The 12,381-nt window shown below is 39.8% G+C and overlaps 1 long non-coding RNA gene across 1 annotated transcript in view; it reads right to left on the minus strand.

Moving 5' to 3' along the window:
• Positions 1–8,773: 8,773 nt before the first annotated feature.
• The window catches only part of LOC147660963 (uncharacterized), an 80,356-nt gene continuing 76,748 nt past the window's right edge, over positions 8,774–12,381 (minus strand). The window contains exons 2-3 of the long non-coding RNA XR_015306099.1: positions 12,007–12,047; positions 8,774–8,817 (exon numbers count right to left, since the gene is read on the minus strand). This is a non-coding gene — a long non-coding RNA (uncharacterized LOC147660963). The remainder of the gene's footprint in view (positions 8,818–12,006; positions 12,048–12,381) is intronic.

Consider the following 12,381-nt stretch of genomic DNA (forward strand, 5'->3'; position numbering starts at 1 on the left):
GATTTATTACTTGTGGTCCAATGCATTTCGGGAGGAAACCTCCCTTCGTCAGGGACATCTATAATTGCAAACAAATACATCATTTTGAATATTCTATGCCAAGATAACAGTGTCATCATGTTACAATTTACAAGTGGTTGAAAACATGTCCATTTAAATATCTAATCCACTGTCATTTATTATGCTCTAACATGGAGCGTGCTCAAACAACATGCTAGGTTCACCATTCTTACACTCGGTATTCTGGTCAGTCTCCCAAGACTAAACTCGGTTATTTAAAGGAAATCCCACTATTTGCTCTAATCTAATTTATCACTCTATACAAGCTCCTGTGTGAAGTATACGCTTACCGTGACTTATAGATAAATCAAATTGTTAAAAAGGGGCATCCCCTTTCATCCATCTCTACGTGAAAAACGTCTCCATTTCTTTTCATTTTCTTAGTGAGCCATCGCGACCAACAACTTCGTTCTGGAGAGCTAGTTCTAAGAACTCTCTCACTCTGCATTTCAACGTGTTCCCGCCCTCCTTAATGATCAACAGGTGATGTACTACACACAAGTTAACCTCCTCAGCCCTCGCAGTAAAAGATTCCTTGCTCTACCAGAATGCATCATTCCTATATGCTCTGATCCCCGTTAAACCTTTAGCTAAAAACATGCGTTTGCTATTATTTCACTCGCAAAATATTTTCCTCCTAGTCTTTGGCATAGCTACTTGTAAACTAAAAACTTCAAACACAACTGCAATGCCTGAAATGGTCAAAATGAATAGATCCCTTTTAGCGTGGCACGTAATTCTTCCCATGCGGTCAATAGATCTTCTGTATGCTTAGAGTCTTTTAGCATTACTGCTGTTTTCAACGTCATTTCATTGATATATTGTTCGGTGGGTGCTATCTCATTATTTGAGACGAAAAGTTCATATTTGTGAATTAACAATGGTTTGAGATGCACACCGTTAGGTTATCTCTTCAGATTTTTCATTTACTTAATTTATCCCATTTATATCGAAACACTTTCAACGTTTTGGCGTGCATGAACTTTCTTCGCGCTCGTCTCATTGCGCTGTGACAATATGTGCAAGTACGATGGGCCCGATTCCGGATCCACAAAAGTTGCACAGCCAGTATCTGGATTAAATCCAATGAATCAAGTTTGTTTTCAATAATCTTATCTTGTTATATTCATATCGTTTCATTTTAACCATGTATTTTTAATTCAATTCATTTTATTCAATCTGTTGTTTTCACATGTTAAACAGCACTCAGAAGCGTGGGGTTCATTCCATGTCACGATTTATTACTTGTGGTCCAATGCATTTCGGGAGGAAACCTCCCTTCGTCAGGGACATCTATAATTGCAAACAAATACATCATTTTGAATATTCTATGCCAAGATAACAGTGTCATCATGTTACAATTTACAAGTGGTTGAAAACATGTCCATTTAAATATCTAATCCACTGTCATTTATTATGCTCTAACATGGAGCGTGCTCAAACAACATGCTAGGTTCACCATTCTTACACTCGGTATTCTGGTCAGTCTCCCAAGACTAAACTCGGTTATTTAAAGGAAATCCCACTATTTGCTCTAATCTAATTTATCACTCTATACAAGCTCCTGTGTGAAGTATACGCTTACCGTGACTTATAGATAAATCAAAATGTTAAAAAGGGGCATCCCCTTTCATCCATCTCTACGTGAAAAACGTCTCCATTTCTTTTCATTTTCTTAGTGAGCCATCGCGACCAACAACTTCGTTCTGGAGAGCTAGTTCTAAGAACTCTCTCACTCTGCATTTCAACGTGTTCCCGCCCTCCTTAATGATCAACAGGTGATGTACTACACACAAGTTAACCTCCTCAGCCCTCGCAGTAAAAGATTCCTTGCTCTACCAGAATGCATCATTCCTATATGCTCTGATCCCGTTAAACCTTTAGCTAAAAACATGCGTTTGCTATTATTTCACTCGCAAAATATTTTCCTCCTAGTCTTTGGCATAGCTACTTGTAAACTAAAAACTTCAAACACAACTGCAATGCCTGAAATGGTCAAAATGAATAGATCCCTTTTAGCGTGGCACGTAATTCTTCCCATGCGGTCAATAGATCTTCTGTATGCTTAGAGTCTTTTAGCATTACTGCTGTTTTCAACGTCATTTCATTGATATATTGTTCGGTGGGTGCTATCTCATTATTTGAGACGAAAAGTTCATATTTGTGAATTAACAATGGTTTGAGATGCACACCGTTAGGTTATCTCTTCAGATTTTTCATTTACTTAATTTATCCCATTTATATCGAAACACTTTCAACGTTTTGGCGTGCATGAACTTTCTTCGCGCTCGTCTCATTGCGCTGTGACAATATGTGCAAGTACGATGGGCCCGATTCCGGATCCACAAAAGTTGCACAGCCAGTATCTGGATTAAATCCAATGAATCAAGTTTGTTTTCAATAATCTTATCTTGTTATATTCATATCGTTTCATTTTAACCATGTATTTTTAATTCAATTCATTTTATTCAATCTGTTGTTTTCACATGTTAAACAGCACTCAGAAGCGTGGGGTTCATTCCATGTCACGATTTATTACTTGTGATCCAATGCATTTCGGGAGGAAACCTCCCTTCATCAGGGACATCTATAATTGCAAACAAATACATCATTTTGAATATTCTATGCCAAGATAACAGTGTCATCATGTTACAATTTACAAGTGGTTGAAAACATGTCCATTTAAATATCTAATCCACTGTCATTTATTATGCTCTAACATGGAGCGTGCTCAAACAACATGCTAGGTTCACCATTCTTACACTCGGTATTCTGGTCAGTCTCCCAAGACTAAACTCGGTTATTTAAAGGAAATCCCACTATTTGCTCTAATCTAATTTATCACTCTATACAAGCTCCTGTGTGAAGTATACGCTTACCGTGACTTATAGATAAATCAAATTGTTAAAAAGGGGCATCCCCTTTCATCCATCTCTACGTGAAAAACGTCTCCATTTCTTTTCATTTTCTTAGTGAGCCATCGCGACCAACAACTTCGTTCTGGAGAGCTAGTTCTAAGAACTCTCTCACTCTGCATTTCAACGTGTTCCCGCCCTCCTTAATGATCAACAGGTGATGTACTACACACAAGTTAACCTCCTCAGCCCTCGCAGTAAAAGATTCCTTGCTCTACCAGAATGCATCATTCCTATATGCTCTGATCCCCGTTAAACCTTTAGCTAAAAACATGCGTTTGCTATTATTTCACTCGCAAAATATTTTCCTCCTAGTCTTTGGCATAGCTACTTGTAAACTAAAAACTTCAAACACAACTGCAATGCCTGAAATGGTCAAAATGAATAGATCCCTTTTAGCGTGGCACGTAATTCTTTCCATGCGGTCAATAGATCTTCTGTATGCTTAGAGTCTTTTAGCATTACTGCTGTTTTCAACGTCATTTCATTGATATATTGTTCGGTGGGTGCTATCTCATTATTTGAGACGAAAAGTTCATATTTGTGAATTAACAATGGTTTGAGATGCACACCGTTAGGTTATCTCTTCAGATTTTTCATTTACTTAATTTATCCCATTTATATCGAAACACTTTCATCGTTTTGGCGTGCATGAACTTTCTTCGCGCTCGTCTCATTGCGCTGTGACAATATGTGCAAGTACGATGGGCCCGATTCCGGATCCACAAAAGTTGCACAGCCAGTATCTGGATTAAATCCAATGAATCAAGTTTGTTTTCAATAATCTTATCTTGTTATATTCATATCGTTTCATTTTAACCATGTATTTTTAATTCAATTCATTTTATTCAATCTGTTGTTTTCACATGTTAAACAGCACTCAGAAGCGTGGGGTTCATTCCATGTCACGATTTATTACTTGTGGTCCAATGCATTTCGGGAGGAAACCTCCCTTCGTCAGGGACATCTATAATTGCAAACAAATACATCATTTTGAATATTCTATGCCAAGATAACAGTGTCATCATGTTACAATTTACAAGTGGTTGAAAACATGTCCATTTAAATATCTAATCCACTGTCATTTATTATGCTCTAACATGGAGCGTGCTCAAACAACATGCTAGGTTCACCATTCTTACACTCGGTATTCTGGTCAGTCTCCCAAGACTAAACTCGGTTATTTATTTATTTATTTAATCAAATTTAGACATTGTTTGACAGTGCCTACTTGGCTTCTAAATCCCAGTTGACTACAATGAAGGACATTATTATCCTCAGCCCAATTCCTTATCCGTTTAAAGATTACCCTTCCTTATCGATCAGTGAGATCGGGCGGTAACAGGCGGGGTCCGACCTGTCACCTTTTTGAATATCGGTACGATGACACTGTTCGACCAGGATTCGGGAATTGAGCTGTCACACAGGTTATTAAATAGGTTGCATAATAGAGGGGCCCAAAAATTAATTTCAGATTTAATCTGGTCAATAGAAAGACCGTCCGTGCTGGGGGCTTTATTACTGGCGCTATCGATTATAGCATCCTCGACCTCCAATAATGAAAAGTTCAGAGGTTCAACGCTATTGGATAGGGGGACAGTATCTAGGGGAGTGGCTGATATAGCATAAATTTGGGAAAAATGCTCTACCCACGCCTCACCCGTTATGTTACAGTTGATTGGTTTGATGTTAGAACCAAAAGATCTTAGGGACTTAACTTCTCTCCAGAAACCTGTTGTGTCCTTTAATGTGGCAGTACGCGTGAGGGATTCCCAGTGATTAATCACTAAAGCCTTGGATCTAGTGCGTAGCGCAATTTTGTATTTTGATCTTAATTCTCTCACGAGTGGAGCATCCCTTGGGTTAGTTTTTAAGGCGGCCCTCAGGTCCCTATTGGCCTTAGAGCAGGAAGAATCAAACCAGCGGGGACCAAGATCTATATTCTGCCTAGCTGGTTTAGAGGATTCTCTTTTAATAGCCCCGCATAGATTGCCAAAGGCAACAACCACATCGCTACCAGGACTCATGTATGACAGGCAGGTCTCTACTGTCTCAGGATGTTTTTTAATTACTCTGGCTAGAATGTCTTTGTTGTCCACTCCTTTCCATATTAGTCTTAATCTATCTGTAGATAATGCCAGATTTTGTGCCCCAATCTCTAATCTCGCTGCAACCTTCATGGTCTGTGGATTGTGTAAATATATTCTAAGCGGATAGTGGTCGCTATAAGCGGAACAGATGACTTCTGCTTTTAGAATTATATCGCTTAATGATGGGCATGTAAATATGTAATCTATCGTGGAGGCACAGCCCTGACCTATAAAAGTAGGTGTTGTTATATTATTTGCACTAGAACCTGCAATTTCCATTACATTTACTAGGTCACGGGAGGCTAGATGGTTTTTCAGCTCCTCACCGTTTTTGCATAGTGGGCTATTGCGATACATATGGGCATTAAAGTCCCCTCCAATGCAGATGCCATCAAAGGGCCCATACTTCTGCCCTTCCATAATTTCGTCAATAAAAATAAACAATAACATAAAATTATCATTAGGACGGGTAACAAAATCATTATTATAAAAATTAATAATCCATAATTTCATTCTGTTAGTGTACTTCATAGCCATAAAACAATTACCCGGTGTAGGGATCAATTTGGTTTGCACCCCGGATTTTATTTTGGACCAGATAGATAGACCCCCACTGGGCCGACCCATATGAGAGGGGGAAGCCTTTAAGTTATAACAACAAAAACCCTCCATTGTTGGTGTAGTTGTGCACCAAGTTTCTTGTAGCATCAATATGTCGCAGTTGTTGTCGACCCAGTTTAACCATTCTTTAAATTTCAATTTGGAATTTAGTCCCGCTATATTCCAGCTAACAAGAGATAGTTCGGAATCCTGGGGCGATTGTCTATGAATCGGGGGTTTTTGACTCATAACAGTCCGTGGCAAAGGTTGTGGGACTACCTGGGGTTCGGAAATTGGTGCCAGAGATGATTCAACTGAGTTAGTCAGAGGTGGTCAATCTTGTGATGCATGTCTTTTATGATGTACTAATCGAATAAATACTTCTTTGACTTGCACAACTAGAAATTCAAAGAGAAGCAAGGATGGTGAGGATACTTTGGAGACCAGTAAAGAGAGTAAGAAGAACAATGTCGAAATAAATTAGGGACATGTGCAACGTTAACAAAGTGTAAAAGTAAGAAAACATATTTTACACTTGAATGCCAAGGTAATAGGCTCAGTGACAAGGTGAACAATCGGAATTACAGCAGGGAAATATGCTCAAAAGTAGAATACGAAGAGTGGATGAGAAAACTTGTGAGGTGAAGACAGAAACTGGACCCTCCACCAAAAAGTGCTAAAAAGAGTGAAGGAACATGTCACAGAGAGAATAGTGATTGAAAGAAATGCAAAGGACAGAGAGAAAACATTTTTATTTATTATTCCTGATGTAGTAATTTCAAGTTTAAGGGATTGTTGCATTTAAATGTGAACTATGCGTGGTCGAATTAGGTGCACAAGAAGTGAGGGATGATCCTTTTCACAGGATGCTTTCCCCCACGAAAGGCCTCCTCTTCATCAGAAGATTATAGGTCTACTCCTTTCTTATTTTTTCATAGCCATAATTTTTCGTGGTGATGTATGAATTTTCCTCATCTTCCTATTGTGAGATTTTTTTAATATATGGATTTTATTACAATATGGATAAAATCCCTGAGAGGCAAAAACAATAAACCGTTAAAATTAATGTTTACCATCCTCTCCTTGAGGGACAAACAAAGATTTATCTGGCATGTCCAGGATAGATCTAGGAGGCCTGATCTATGCGAGATTTTAAGAATATACATGTCAGATAAATTCACATAGAATGAATCAAACCTAAATATCTCTGTGGATCCTGCCCTTGGATGACCATGGTCAGAGATGTTTTAGGGCATCAGCAAAGTGGGCAATTGCCGGGGCACCCATTTTCCAAGGGGCTCCTGGGAAAGTGTACTTTCTCTCTATTCCACCTACTTCTCTGTATTAACCTCTCACCCTCTTCTCTGTATACACCTACCCCTAGCCCTGCCTCCATCTCTGTCTCTGTCAAACCAGTGTCTTTTAAGATTGGTTGAGCTGAGGACAGGACATGTTTAACAACTTTGTTGTGACCGATTTACTGAAAGTTCAACTTATGACTAAGTATTGTTTGGCATCATGTGCGGCTGAATTATTAGAATTAGGTAATAAAATTCAAAGTTGTTCTGAATAGGGGCCTTTCCCCATGTCATTTATTTGCACTTCAATAATGGGTGTAACTAAATCGCCTGTTTCGATTGGTAATCATAACCATGCAAACAAAATGCACATGTAACGATGCGATGGATACAAATCTCTGATTTATGCCTGCACACATATGTGCAGATCCAAACATACCATATTCAATTTGACTCAGACCCTTTCTAATTCTGCCTCCATTTCATTAATGGTCTTAATTGTATCATTGAAAATGCCATGGGAACTTGCATAACGTTTCATAAAATTAGCATCAAGCAATCCTGTGCAGAAATTGTTTATGTGGCCAAATGTTGAGTTCAAAAGACTTGAAGATATCAGTTAGGGGATTGATTAGGGAAAAATCCCCTATAGAAAAAATATGCAAAAGTTTGTTCCAGTAAAATTTGAAAAAAATGCATATATTTTTCTGATTTAAAACAGTTTGCACAGGTCTAGTCTTACCTGCAGGATCTCAAATCTGCATCCCATAGGCTTCAAGAATATTTAGTAACTGAGGCTAGAATCAATTGACCTATCACAGTGGTTTACAATAGGGTAACACTAGAGCAAGAAAACTCTTACCTGATTAAGGAACAGCTGTTGGGTAGACACTCCACAGCTGGCTGCAGTAGTTTCCTGAGGGTAAAGAGAACTTGGTCTGTAGTAAATATATATTCTTGAAGACATCATCCACACTGCTAACCCAGCTGTTTTTCAGGAACACATGGGCAGTAAAAGATGCACTCAGCTGCACGCGTGACTTGGTAATACCCTTCCTGTAAGACATTCTCTTCTGACTTGGCTCAGGCAAGCATGTTTACATCCCTGCAAATCTCATCTGTGTTTTATGTGGAAGATGCTGCAACAATGCTTGGAGTTAAGGAGTCAATGGGTACAAGCTCCTTGTCCCTAACCCGAGACCAGCCCTGGGCGTGCCTGTCAACATGCATCACTGGCATCATTAAAAAACCTCATACACGGTATCTGGCCCCACCCTGTGTGTCCTCTCCTCAACAAACGCCACGGGCTGCTTCTTCTACTCAGACACATCGACATACACCAGTTGAGTCTAACTGAGTCAAATAACACACACAAAATATCATGACATTAAAATTGTTATCATTACCACAAATCTGACGCTGTTTACTACAATAAGTTCATAGGATTCTGCTTTCTTGTTCACAGGCCGATTCTGAAAGAAACAAAGATCAAGAAGTTACTTCAGTATTTGCCTGTAAAGTGTTCAGGCGGGTACGTTTTCGGTGATGTACTGTGTGCCAAGTGGTTCTGTGTGAGGATGAAAGTTGCAGGGACCTTCATGCGATGGATCTAGGAGGGGCACCAGTCTGCACCTTTGTAAATATGAGCTACCCTGGTGTAAAACCAGAGTGCAGGTGCATCAACGCATCATCCTCCCATCCCCACTCACTGCAACAAAGCACCTTTAGCCACCCCGGCCCGTGTATTTTCTTGGACTTGGTGGTAAAGTATGAGGCAGAGACTCTTACCCGGACTGAATTGTAGAGGCAGACAATGCCTTGGAACATGAAGGCGAACATCTGTGCTTGATCCTTCTGCAAGACAATTTGGGAATAAGTCAGTACATTCCTAGATCAAAAAGCAGTTTTATAAATAGCCATCTGAAAACCAATTTGAATTATTATACTCAGTCCTTTCAACTTTCAAACACCGGGACCTATGTTAAATAAAAATTACTCTTGGCAGTAAAATACGGTTATGCTGAAATTAGTACTGGGCAAAGGTGTAAGTACTTTATGGGGAAAATTACTGACAGTAACTCCTACAATCAACTGCAAAGGTTTTGTCATTCTTTAAACAGTTAAAAAATAAACTAGGAATGAAATTAAGCAAAATACAAAAAATAATATCCGACGAAACAAGAAGTCTAAATTTCAGGACCACTTCAGAGCAAAACACACCTCCATCTTTACCTCATGCTGCAATACCTACTAATTTCAGGTTAACCTCAGAGGTGTTCCTAGGGTCCTTCTTAAATTGAGGCCATGAAGTTAAGATCTGGAATCAACTCCAATATACTATTGAAAGGGCTTCGAGTGGAATAAACTCTATTCTTCAAAGGTACTTTATAAAGATACTAGCAGCCCGTACCGACGTTGTCCGGGTATGAATTGCTACCGGCCAGTAGTATATTGTTTTGTAGTATTTCGTTTTGATGGCATTTCTTATCTGTGACAGGCCTGTGAAACGCTCCGATTCACATTGCACTGCTGATGCACTTAAGAGTACGCATGTGAATTCCAGTTTCTCTACTTTATTTTTCCTTGCAATATTATATAGGGCAAACTCGACAACATGGCATGAGCACAATTTACATTACAGAAGAACACATTCATTTGTGGTAGGCACGGGGAGACAAATCGATTTGCCTAGAATCACAGGATGTTGAGCTGATGCCGAGATTTGAACGTAGCTCCCCAGCTCTAAAGTTCGCAATTCTAGAACTTGTGGCGGGAGGTGTGTCTAAAAGTGTATGTCGGTGCTGGCCATCAATGAGAGAAACGTGTGCATTTTTCAAATAGGTGGTGAAAAAATATGAGTATGTTGCAGGAGATGTGGGCCACCGTGCCACCAATGTACTTACCGGGGGAGGGTAAACACCCATTATTCCGCAACTTTCTTTCTGCATACCATCACTTCGCATACTTTCTTTACGAAAGTACCATGACCCCGCAATGCCATTATAACGCATGGCATTACATTTTATATGCTTTTACCATGCATACATTTACAACGAAATTCGTTGTAAATGCATGAATGGTAAAAGCATGTTTTTTTTAAATGTTTGGATAAGGTAAGTATGGGTATAGGGGTATATGTTTTGGGGTACTGAGGTATATGTTTTGGGGTGTTTGGGTATTTTAAGGGTTCAGATATAGTTTTGGGTTATGGGGTACAGGGGTAGATTTAGGGTTTAGGGATAGGTATAGGTTTTGGGGTACAGGGGTATTTTTAGGGTTCAGGGCTTGGTTTGGGTTTTGAGGTATAGGGGTATTTTTAGGGTTCAGGGGTAGGTTTGGGTTTTGGGGTACAGGGGTATTTTAAGGGTTCAGGGGTACAGGGGTATTTTTAGGGTTCAGAGGTAGGTTTGGGTTTTGGGGCACAGGGGTATTGTAAGGGTTCAGGGCTAGGTTTGGGTTTTGGGGTACAGGGGTATTTTAGGGTTCAGGGGTAGGTTTGGGTTTTGGGGTAAAGTGGTATATTTAACGTTCAGGAATAGGTTTGGGTTTTGGGGTACAGGGGTATTTTTAGGGTTTAGGTTTTGAGGTACAGGGGTATTTATAGGGTTCAGGGCTAGGTTTGGGTACAGGGGTATATTTAGGGATAGGTTTGGGTTTTGGGGTACAGGGTATATTTATAGGGTTAAGATGGGTTAGTGTTTAAGGGTGTTGGGGTAATTTAAGGAGTAAGGGTGGGTTATGATTATGGGGTGCAGGGGTATTTAAAAGGAGCAGGGTGGGATTAGCACACGATATGAGACATGGCATGAAGGGCAGAACATACCAGCTTTTGTCACGCACCCAGCACACGCCCACAGCACAATGCAGACACGCCCACAAGGGACTACTTTGCTGGCACGGTTCTTTTACCTTTTAAATGTATATGATGGGCGTCTGCATAGCCTATGTCCTTCTGCTGCAACTGCCCTTTCCAATGTTGTATTGGGTGTTGTGATTGGTGCTGTGGTTCCTGAGATTACCCGCCTCAAAGGTTTGGGCTCTCTCTTTATTATATTAGAATGGATATCCCCCTGAAATATTACTAGAAAATACTAACCCCCAGATGCATTAACAACCCATTTTGCTATTCCTTCATAGCGAAAAATAACAATTTGCTATTAAGGAATAGCAAAATGCAATGCATGAAGAAATCACTAAAAAAATAGCGATTTCATAAAATTCCTTAATTGCGACTCGCAAACTGTGGGCCTAGAGGCACATAGGAATGAAAGGGAAGACATTCTCAATTTGCGAATCGCAATTAGAAAATTGCAAATTAAGAATGCGATTTCAAGCGTGCAGGGGTGTCCAAAGGACACCCTGTTTCACCCCTGAAATTGATCCGTGCACATATGTTGCGCACACACATGCCCTTAGTGCATTTTTCAAAGTTTTTGCAAATTACCATGAAGTTCAACTTCATGGTAATTTGCGAGCCCTATTAGCGAAATCACTATTTTTAAAACTTTAATGCATTGCATTTAAGGTATTTCAATTTGAGATTCCTTAAATGCAAGTAATCGCAATTTTGCGATTTCTTAATTTGCGATTTTTGCATTTGGGATGATGCATCCCAAATGCAAAAATACTGGTCGCAAAGGGGCAGATTCTGAGAATCTGCCCCTTTGCGAGCGGATTTTACCTTGATGAATCTATACCTAAGACCTCAAACTCCTCACCCACCAGTGATACCAAACAACTAAGCAGAGATATTCTCACTGCACCAAACTCCCACAAAGACCTAAAGATGGAGTAAGGAGAACCACAGCCAACTCTTCAATCATAAACACTGCGACCTAATGTGAAGCACCACACACTATTCCACAGGTACACCTGTGACATGTAGTTTGACCGGTGACAGTCACTGTTGGTTACTATTTTGTTTGCTTTTGTCAGCAGTGTTCACTATTTGTTCCTACAGCGTAAAAACTGCACCCCGTACCCCTTTACTTTCCATGCAACCCTATGTGCCTTAAGACCATCCATGCTTGCCCTGTTACTTACGGAATACATTTTCTGTTCTTCAACAGTTCCCTTAAATCCATCTGGAATGAAATGAAACATTTAGCATACCATAGCAGCTTAAATAAAGTATGTGATCTGGTCTCTTGAGTGTGGTTGGGTGACAGGAGATGCAAGGAGAAGCATCTCTGGTGGTGGACTTTACTCATGACTGGCAACAGTACTATTATGTTGTGACACTCTTGTTGGTTTGATCGACTTTCACAAAAGCAATGCAAAAAAAGGACTGTTAGGTTTGTAGTTTGTTAGATTTCTGCTGCCATGTATTTTTTTGTGGCAAGGGCTATACTCTGCTCCATGACAGGTAAACAGTAAGGAGTAACATTGGTAGATATAACCCTAAAATGTTATATGGTA

The sequence above is a fragment of the Lissotriton vulgaris genome, unplaced genomic scaffold, assembly GCF_964263255.1.
Source record: "Lissotriton vulgaris unplaced genomic scaffold, aLisVul1.2 SCAFFOLD_617, whole genome shotgun sequence".
Lineage (NCBI taxonomy): Eukaryota > Metazoa > Chordata > Amphibia > Caudata > Salamandridae > Lissotriton > Lissotriton vulgaris.